We start from the raw sequence: 9,943 nt of genomic DNA on the forward strand, positions 1-9,943 counted from the left end.
AAATCACATAGATTATGTTATTAAGTGCTTAACCCTTTAATAAGTTACTGTAATATATATCTTGGGGTTTAGCATGCTTTAAAAAAAGCACATATAGCACATATATACACTCAGTTGCCAGTTTATTAGGTACGCATTAGGTTTACTAGCTAAAACTAAAGCAGTCAAATCAATCAGTTTTATTGCCAAGTAGGTTTTCTCATACAAGGAATTTGCCTTGGTATATTGGTGCATAACAATAAATATATTAAGTACAAAGGAAAAAGAAAAAAAAACAAGTACTGCAAAAGTCAAGAAACAAATAGAAAATAAAAAAAATGACAATAGAAAATATGAAATATATATAAATAATATGTAATTTGTTTTATAAACCGTTTCAACAAAAACTGAACATTTTAACCTTCATGAAGGGAGGATTTATGGCAGGACAGGTATTAGACTATTAGTTTTAAATGCATTCAATTAAACTTTATTTATATAGCGCCAATTCATAACAGAAGTTATCTCATTGCACTTTTCCTATAGAGCAGGTCTAGACCGTACTCTTTATATTATTGACAGAAACCCAACAAATCCCACCATGAGCAAGCATTTGGTGACAGTGGCAAGGCAGAAACCTCGAGCAGAACCAGACTCAATGGTGGTCGGTCATCCGCCGCTGCCGGTTGAGTTGAGCGAGAGAGAGCAGGAGGTAAGAGAGCCTACAATAGCACAATGCATTTTAATTGCAATGCAATTTTAGCTAGGTGTACCTTATGTACTGGCGACTGAGTGTATATTACTTACAGAGAATGTTTCTATAAATCTTATACAGGGAGCACAGATGCCATTTATACCTGCTCTGCATTTTGTGATTTGAAAACCATTAATAATGTCATATGTCATTATTTCAATAACAGAGAAAAACACCCTCTGATTTTTTAAGTATGTCAGCATTACGCACCCTTCACAAGCACATTATTGCCAATTTAGAATTCCTGACCATAATCCTGTCTGAAATTGAATGTGTAAACTTTTCCTGGAGCTTTTTTAAAACTAAGTGAATTCCCACATATCGTGTCCCAAAGCCATACTACATACTAATTATAAAATTATACAGTTTGCGGAGTTAATGTACAAACAAAATCGACATCATTTTATACTAACATGACGTGACGTCTGACGTCAATCAAACTGACTTTGGTAAGCCACTGCCAGTTAAATTTCACAAAGACATATCAAAATGTTTTTTCCTAAGATTTAAATTCTTTTTACTATTACTTTGTTTTCCAAGATTTTTTTGGAGCTGTTTCACCACAACCCACAATTTACTTAAGTGTTTTCATGTGTAATCATCTTAATAAGCTACACTTAACTTGACAGTACTCATTATTGCACTGTTACTTATTACTTATATTGTTACATTGTATTATTATATCGTGCATACTTATCAACCTCTAAATCCACTTTTGTACTTACACTTATTTAGCTTTTATACTTATACCCACTTGGTACGTATTATATTTTGATTTGCTATACGTGATAGTGAGCAGCTGTAACAAAAGAGTTTCCCCTCGGGGATCAATGAAGTATTTCTGATTCTGATTTCCAGTTGCTCCTCAACTTCCTTTGTGTATTTCATTGTGGGAGAATAGCGTGCATCAACAGCACACTCGTACTTTGACACACATCTATGCTGCATACTCTGCTTTGAGTATAGTTTAATTTGTCACTTTTTCAGTGTGAACTACTATGTAGAATTGGGACACGGCGTAATTTTATTGAAAATGCAGTGTTTATGGTCATAGACCATCAGAGAATATGTAATAGGCTGTAACAACCAATCAAATAAGGAGTCAAACAAACCCCTGTAACAGTACACCATCAATAATTGATTAAAAAACATACCTGAATAGAACAAACAATGTATCTCATGATGCATAGAAAACAATAGAAAAACTGGAAATAGAAAATACTGGGCTCTTTTACATTTCTGTTTATGAAGATTAGTTCCACTTTTGATATAAGAATTGGACTGGTTCTTGTCTGATGCAACTGTCTCATGTTTGTGATTTGACTCCTTCTTACGTTTAATGCATGGCACTCTGACTGAAATGTTGCATTAACCCTTTTGTATGATTTTCCTGCACACCTGGTACCAACTACCTTACAGCCTCACCGTTGCTTATATTAAACCTCTGCTGCAAGATTGCAGCAACAAGCTAAGCAGATTTCTAAGCCATTAGATTTTCCAAAGATTCCAAGGATTGAAATAAACTGTCCTGACAAATGAAATAAATATAAAATGAAATTAAAAATAACATCAAATACATAACAAATGATGCAATATGCCCACTTAAATTTAAAATATTTTGTTGTATTATAAATATCATTTAAAGAATAATTGGAAATATAATGTGTATAAATAGGGAAAGGGTCTTATGTGTAGAGAAACTGCAGAAACGTGTCCACAGGGACAGTGCAGTAAATTTTCACTAATTAGGTTTGAATATTGCAATGTAAAACTAAATTAAAAAGAGCTTGAATCTTTAACTGTGTATATAGCATGTCATGTATGCAGATGCGGGCAATAGGCCACTGCAGCAGGAAGACAGCCAGGTCTGCGGGCTTCTGTAGGGCTTCAAAATAGGTCATGTTCACATCAGGGATGTCTGCATAATTTTTCTGACTTCTCTGCTGCTGAAGTGGTTCAGGCCAGTGGCTGTGGAGGACAGCACTGTGTGGGGGATGGGATGGATGGAGGAGACCTCTACATGAAGCGTTATCATCGTCAGAGATGCTGAGGCACAAACACAGGAGTTGACTGAAAACTTTTGATCTCGACTGATTTCTTTATCAGTCACATTTATGGAATTAAAATGAGAACAGGCCATGGATTGTGAATATGAAACATTGAGTCTTCTAAATATTTAGTCACTGCGTCTGAGTCAGTATGAATACAACTCTGGCTATCATGCAGAACAAACTCATGGATTCACAACTCTTGTGTGTGTTTGATGGTTTAGATTCATGTTACATATATGTTACTGGTATTTCATCTTGTAGACATTACTGTCATAGGTAGTAGAGAAAAAGAGAAAATACAAATACTTGCATAGGATATATTGTATATATATAATTAATATATATCAATCTTAATGTTGTGTTAATGTTCATACCAGTATTACTGTTATTGTGTGCTATCCACATATTTGAACAAATTATATTTTGATGCTTTGGCAACATTGTTCTTGAAACTTTCATGCCAATAAAGCCCTATAAATTGAATTGAATTGAGAACAGATTTGTTGTTACATCTAGGGGAATTAATTAACATTAAAACTTGCACCTATATCAGCTACAAACAGGCCACAACATATAGTGAGTGTCATTGGTTGCAGTCACCAAAGAAAGGATCTGGATCTCAACAAAAGGACTTTCTCGGTATCAGCAACACGCCAACTTTCTTGTGTTGGTGTTTCATTCCTCCTCCTCCTTTTGCTATTTACCTTTAGCCTTTTAGTCTTTATTTGTTCACACAATGAAAACATCATGGTAGAAGATATATCATCACACACACCATTGGATATGCAGTGGATAAGACCCACCTTCGTGACATTTTGCAGCTAATCCATAGTACAATGACAACCATGTGACCGTGACAATATTCCCACCCATGTATGCATGTCTAAGCCGAAATGATACTTTCTGCATCTGGGTCTACATGACTAAATTTGGTCATCTGACCGTGTCTAAGAAGACTGTCTCCTAGAAACTACTGTCAAATACTACTAATTTGTTGTGCCAGATCCAATTATAGACAAAACATATTGCTACCTGGATTATGCTCCTTGGAAAAAAACATGTTGGTTTTGGTTAAATATAATAATTAAGTAAGTAAACACGGGATGGGTCCATCCACCAGCCGTCTGTCTAAATTATTTGACCACACTGTTCATAGCGCTAAAAGTCAGTGTGGAGATAGGTCTGGCTATGCAAGACTACTCTGCTCAGGACAAGTCTTCAAGTTTTTGGAGGTTGTTCAATATGTCTCGCAGAGAATGCTTTTTCCGTTGTGAAGGAGTTAGTTTCTTGATGGACAGATGGCTTTACTTGTTGCTAAAGTAACCACTAACTACTGCTAACTGAAGCTACATTAGTTCTGTTAGCCGTGCAGCTAGCGCTATTAGCTAGCTGACTCTGCCCAGACTGGGAGCTTGGAGTCCAGGCCTCAAAACCTCATCCTCCCAGCAGTCCAAAACTCCTGTGCTAGTGGTGTGAACACTCACTCAGGGCTCCAAGCTCCCAGTCTAAAGCTAAAAGGATCACTAGCTGCATGGCTAACTGAGCTAACTAGCTAACGGCAGCTACAATAACAGCAGTTAGTGGTTACTTTAAATCAGGAAACTCCGTAGTCAACGAGAGTTGAGGCAGAGCAGCCGAAGGACATCAGAGGGAAAACCCAAAAAAAATTTTCTCCATAACATATGGTCCAATTTCACTCAAATCAGTGAATAAAGTTATAAAAGTTGTGTGTTTTTGTAAAGTAAGCAGTGAGGCCCGGCCCCCAGAAACACTCCACTCTGGCGACGTCTATTGTTTTTCCAGCCTAATTCTTGACTCATTTGTGGTCTGATAACCAGTACATTCATCCCATTCGGTGGCCCGCATCGCTATTTTCCAAGATAAGTTACTGTAGCTGTCATAGCCGTCAAGCTCACCAGCAAGACAATGAGGCAGTGTGCGGCTCACAGCGCTGGGTGTATAAAGAGAACTGGTTACAGCTTGCTGACCCTCAGCAGGCTTCCGGGAAGTTGGCCAATCAGAAGAAAGTGGGCTTTTTAAGAGGGGGACCTTAAAGGTACAGGAGCTAAAACGGCTTGTTTCACGCAGAGGATGAACTGAGGGTCTGCATAAAGGGCCAGTATAAGATAAATAAGGGTTTTGTTGAACTGTGAATCATGCAAAACTACTCTAGTGGAATCCCAGAATAAAATATAGCTGGAAATAAACAACAATAAATACAGTGGTGTGAAAAAGTGTTTGCCCCCTTCCTGATTTCTTATTTTTTTGCATGTTTGTCACACTTAAATGTTTCAGATCATCAAACAAATTTAAATATTAGTCAAAGATAACACAAGTAAACACAAAATGCAGTTTTTAAATGAAGGTTGTTGAAGCGTTTGCGATAACTTGCAGTGAGTCTTTTACAGCGCTGTGGAGGAATTTTGGCCCACTCATCTTTACAGAATTGTTGTAATTCAGCCACATTGGAGGGTTTTCGAGCATGAACTGCCTTTTTAAGGTGAAAAAGTGTTAAAACATAACTGTGGTTTTTCACACCTGAGTTCAATTTCTCTAGCCACACCCAGGCCTGATGACTGCCACACCTGTTCTCAATCAAGAAATCACTTAAATAGGACCTGCCTGACAAAGTGAAGTAGACCAAAAGATCTTCAAAAGCTAGACATCAGGCCGAGATCCAAAGAAATTCAGGAACAGATGAGAAAGTAATTGAGATCTATCAGTATGGAAAATGTTATAAAGCCATTTCTAAAGCTTTGGGACTCCAGCGAACCACAGTGAGAGCCATTATCCACAAATGGCAAAAACATGGAACAGTGGTGAACCTTCCCAGGAGTGGCCGGCCGACCAAAAGTACCCCAAGAGCGCAGTGACAACTCACCCAAGAGGTCACAAAAGACCCCACAACAACATTCAAAGAACTGCAGGCCTCTCTTGCCTCAGTTAAGGTCAGTGTTCATGACTCCACCATAAGAAAGAGACTGGCCAAAAATGACCTGCATGGCAGAGTTCCAAGACGAAAACCACTGCTGAGCAAAAAGAACATTAAGGCTCATCTCATTTTTGCCTTGATGATCCCCAAGACTTTCGGGAAAATACTCTGTGGACTGACAAGACAAAAGTTGAACTTTTTGGAACATGTGTGTCCCATTACATCTGGCATAAAAGTAACACTGCTTTTCAGAAAAAGAACATCATACCAACAGTAAAATATGGTGGTGGTAGTGTGATGGTCTGGGGCTGTTTTGCTACTTCAGGACCTGGAAGACTTGCTGTGATAAATGGAACCATGAATTCTGCTGTCTACCAAAAACTCCTGAAGGAGAATGTCCGGCCATCTGTTCATGACCTCAAGCTGAAGCGAACTTGGGTTCTGCAGCAGGTCAATGATTCAAAACACACCAGCAAGTCCACCTCTGAATGGCTGAAGAAGAACAAAATGAAGACTTTGGAGTGGCCTAGTCAAAGTCCTGTCCTGAATCCTATTGAGATGCTGTGGCATGACCTTAAAAAGGCAGTTCATGCTCGAAAACCCTCCAATGTGGCTGAATTACAACAATTCTGTAAAGATGAGTGGGCCAAAATTCCTCCACAGCGCTGTAAAAGACTCACTGCAAGTTATCGCAAACGCTTCAACAACCTTCATTTAAAAACTGCATTTTGTGTTTACTTGTGTTATCTTTGACTAATATTTAAATTTGTTTGATGATCTGAAACATTTAAGTGTGACAAACATGCAAAAAAATAAGAAATCAGGAAGGGGGCAAACACTTTTTCACACCACTGTGGTGTGATGGTGTGCCAGTGTGCCATCTGCTTTAATGTAGTGCGTGCCTACTCAATTTTGAAATAAAATTTCTTTCTGTGATCATCATCACCTGGTCCTCACACAAATAGCCTCTTCAAATTTTCAGGCAATAATAATGGTTTTGGCTCTATACATAACTAGCAAAGCTTTTAATTCAGCGAAATCTTTGTCACTTTTTCCATTTATCGATATTGTGACTTCATCATAATTTTTTTTGGTTCCAAAAAATATAAATTTGGTTTTGATCAAAGTTATTTGCATCAATACACCTTTAAAGTTTAAGCACTTCATTTCCAAACTAATCTGAAGGTGCTTTTAAAGTTTGGTTTTAAATCTTAAGTATTTCTCTACAGCAAATTTGAATTAATAAGCAACAATCAAGATGAAAGTTCAGAAGAAAACATTAGTTATTATTCATTAAGAGTTAAAAACTCAAAATACCAGCTAATCTGCTTCATCAGGATTGTGTTGGTGTGGTGTGAGATGTGATTGACAGTGGCCTGAAAACAGAGGCAAACAACCCCACAACTGCAATCACATTTTGATTTCAAATTTGGTGCACTGAAACATGTGACATTACCTTTTTCCAGGTGAGATCTGTTCACTTTACATTAGTGAGAAGAACAAAGACAAAAAAAGCGCAGATAGAAACCTCTCATGAAAATAACCAAAACTGTTCTAACGTTGGCAGAAAATTGTCTGTTCATGTGGAGCCCTATCACCCAGAGTAAGAAGCTGATTGATAAAATATGTTTTCATAGCCTTTAAGCCTTTATCTCCAGAACAAAAAAAGCTTATCATTTGTAAACAAAAGAAACTGCAATATTTTTGACACATACCGTTAATACAAAAAATGTAATGTTTTGGGCCCAATATGTTTAATGTGGGGCTTCACATTAAACTTCAAACATTCAGATTTACTACCAGCAAACTGTACACATTGCTGTCTCCAAAGAATTACCTAACCATTTATGAACTAATACCATATTCCTAAATCAATCAACCAACTGTATGTTACCAATTGTAAATATTAATAATAAAAAAATAAATAAATAAATGGGCTCTGTAGAGATGACCCCCACCTACTCCCTCTGAGCCTTTGAGTGTTTCCATTGCTAGTCAGGGTTGACATTTAATCAAGTGTAGCGTAAATGGAATAATGAACTGAGTTATAAAATCAATAGCAAAATCTTACACCAAATAAGTAATATTTAAATGTATTCAGCAATATATTCATATTTTAAGGACAGAATGTTAAAATGCAATTACAGATGACAGATTTAATGCACATATTTTATTAGGTTTGACATTTAAATGTGAATATAATTACTCACTGTATACGTGTTGTGTGATGTATATATTTAAGTATCTATAATAATGATACTGGCTTTATATCTATTTTCAGAAACAGGGCCATAGCCAGGATTTCAGATATACAGAGTTCATGGGTCAAACCCCTCCTATCACACCTCCACCCTCCTCAGAAATGTGTTTTTTTTATTTTCTGGAATGCTAAATCTTTCTGAATATTGTGTCAAATGTTTTTTTTTTGTTCCAAAAGTAGTTCAATTTAAACATAATTTAAATGTATTGAGTCTAAAAATACTGGATCAGCCTATAAAATACCCACTATGTATTTAAAATTGTAGAATGTAACTCCTCCCAGATTGCTATAAATACCAAATTCCTTGAAAAAGAAAATACAGAGAACATGACCTTAGCATCCTCGATGGTAGCTTCAGCCCTGTACAGAAAGAGAACAATGACTCATGCAGTGCATCACAGTAAATCTTTATTTCTAGTGCAGACAACGCACAGTGCTCATATTGGTACTCCCTTTTTCTTACAAAGTGTCACTTTGTTCCTTTACACTGTTGAGAAAATCTACAATATACGTGAGGAATACAAAATGCCACATTAAAATGGTTTCATGTTTGGACAGCATCCATCAGTGTCATTTCAACACTTACAGGTGATCCCTGCCCCCTGCCTGGGAAGACACTTAAAGCTGTCGCAACACTGGGAAACAAAGACACATCACATGTACACAGTCATCAACGTCAGGCTGAGGGTTGGTGTCATTTGGTCATCACACCTACGCCTACATCAAACTGGGATATGCTGACATATAAGTGAACATCTGTGTTTAACCTACAATCTACAACAGAGTGATATGACTCATCCCTGTTTAAAGTAACACTAGTTCCAGTATGAAGGCCTGATTATGGCCTAAAAGTAGAATAATATGTAAGGATGAGTTTATCTGAGTGAAAATCAAAAGACTTACGCACTTGTGCAATGTGCCGCTAAATACCATGAACTAGAGAGGTGTTTCACAAAGAAGGCTCATAAAAGCAGGGCTTACTGTGAAAAGCCTAGTTTGAGTGATCCTAGCAAACTGAACCAGGATTAAGTTTGAAAAAATAATCTTGACGCTCATTAGCTCTTTAGAGAACTGCATCTCTATGGCATTATGTTTGTGTCTCGTTTTTGAATGCATGATGGGATATTTTGAGCACAGAAAAATATTTTTGCTGGTGAATTTATATTTGCAAATGAGGAAGGGTTTGAGAATGCCCAGAGTAGAGAACTTAGCAAATAAGTAAACGTGAGCAAGAGAGGTTATTATTTTGCACTTATGTAGATAATTGCACAGAGTATATTATTATTTGCTCAAATTAAATAATTCTTTACATGATATTAATTTCTCTACAAAATATAATTCATGTCCCATTATGTGCTCAAAAATGGGACGCAAATATAATTCCATATATATCACGGTCTTCATCAGCAGCTGAAGTTTCAAGCCAAATTCAAGCCAACTTGAATTTGTTAATGAAGGCTGTGCTAGGGAGTTAAATGCTCTGGAAAAAGCTAGTAAGTGGACCTTAAATTAAGATTATTTTGTCAAACTACTATTCCTAAGGCCTACTATATTAGAGTTAGATGAGATGATCAATATCATTCTCATCAGAATCAGAATCAGAAATACTTTATTGATCCCCGTAGGGAAACTCTTTGTTCCAGTAGCTCTTCTTTACGTCAGTGCACACAGGAGAAAACGATAATTTAAACTATAAACAGGTCAGAAATAAATTAAGTAACATGTTGGTATAAGTATAAGATAAACTAAGTGTCGAGTACCAAGTGGGTTTACTGGTAGATGGTGAAGTACAGTATAAATACAATGTCACTAATTATGTAATAATTGTCTGTGCCTTAAGTATGGAGCTGGAGCCGGGAGGTGATTAGCTTAGCTTAGCATAAAGACTCAAAGTAGGTGGAAACAGCCAACTTGGTTCTGTCCAAAGTCCAAAAAACCTACCTACCAACACCAAGTAAATAATATTA

The sequence above is a fragment of the Siniperca chuatsi genome, linkage group LG20 (genome assembly GCF_020085105.1).
Source record: "Siniperca chuatsi isolate FFG_IHB_CAS linkage group LG20, ASM2008510v1, whole genome shotgun sequence".
Taxonomy (NCBI): domain Eukaryota; kingdom Metazoa; phylum Chordata; class Actinopteri; order Centrarchiformes; family Sinipercidae; genus Siniperca; species Siniperca chuatsi.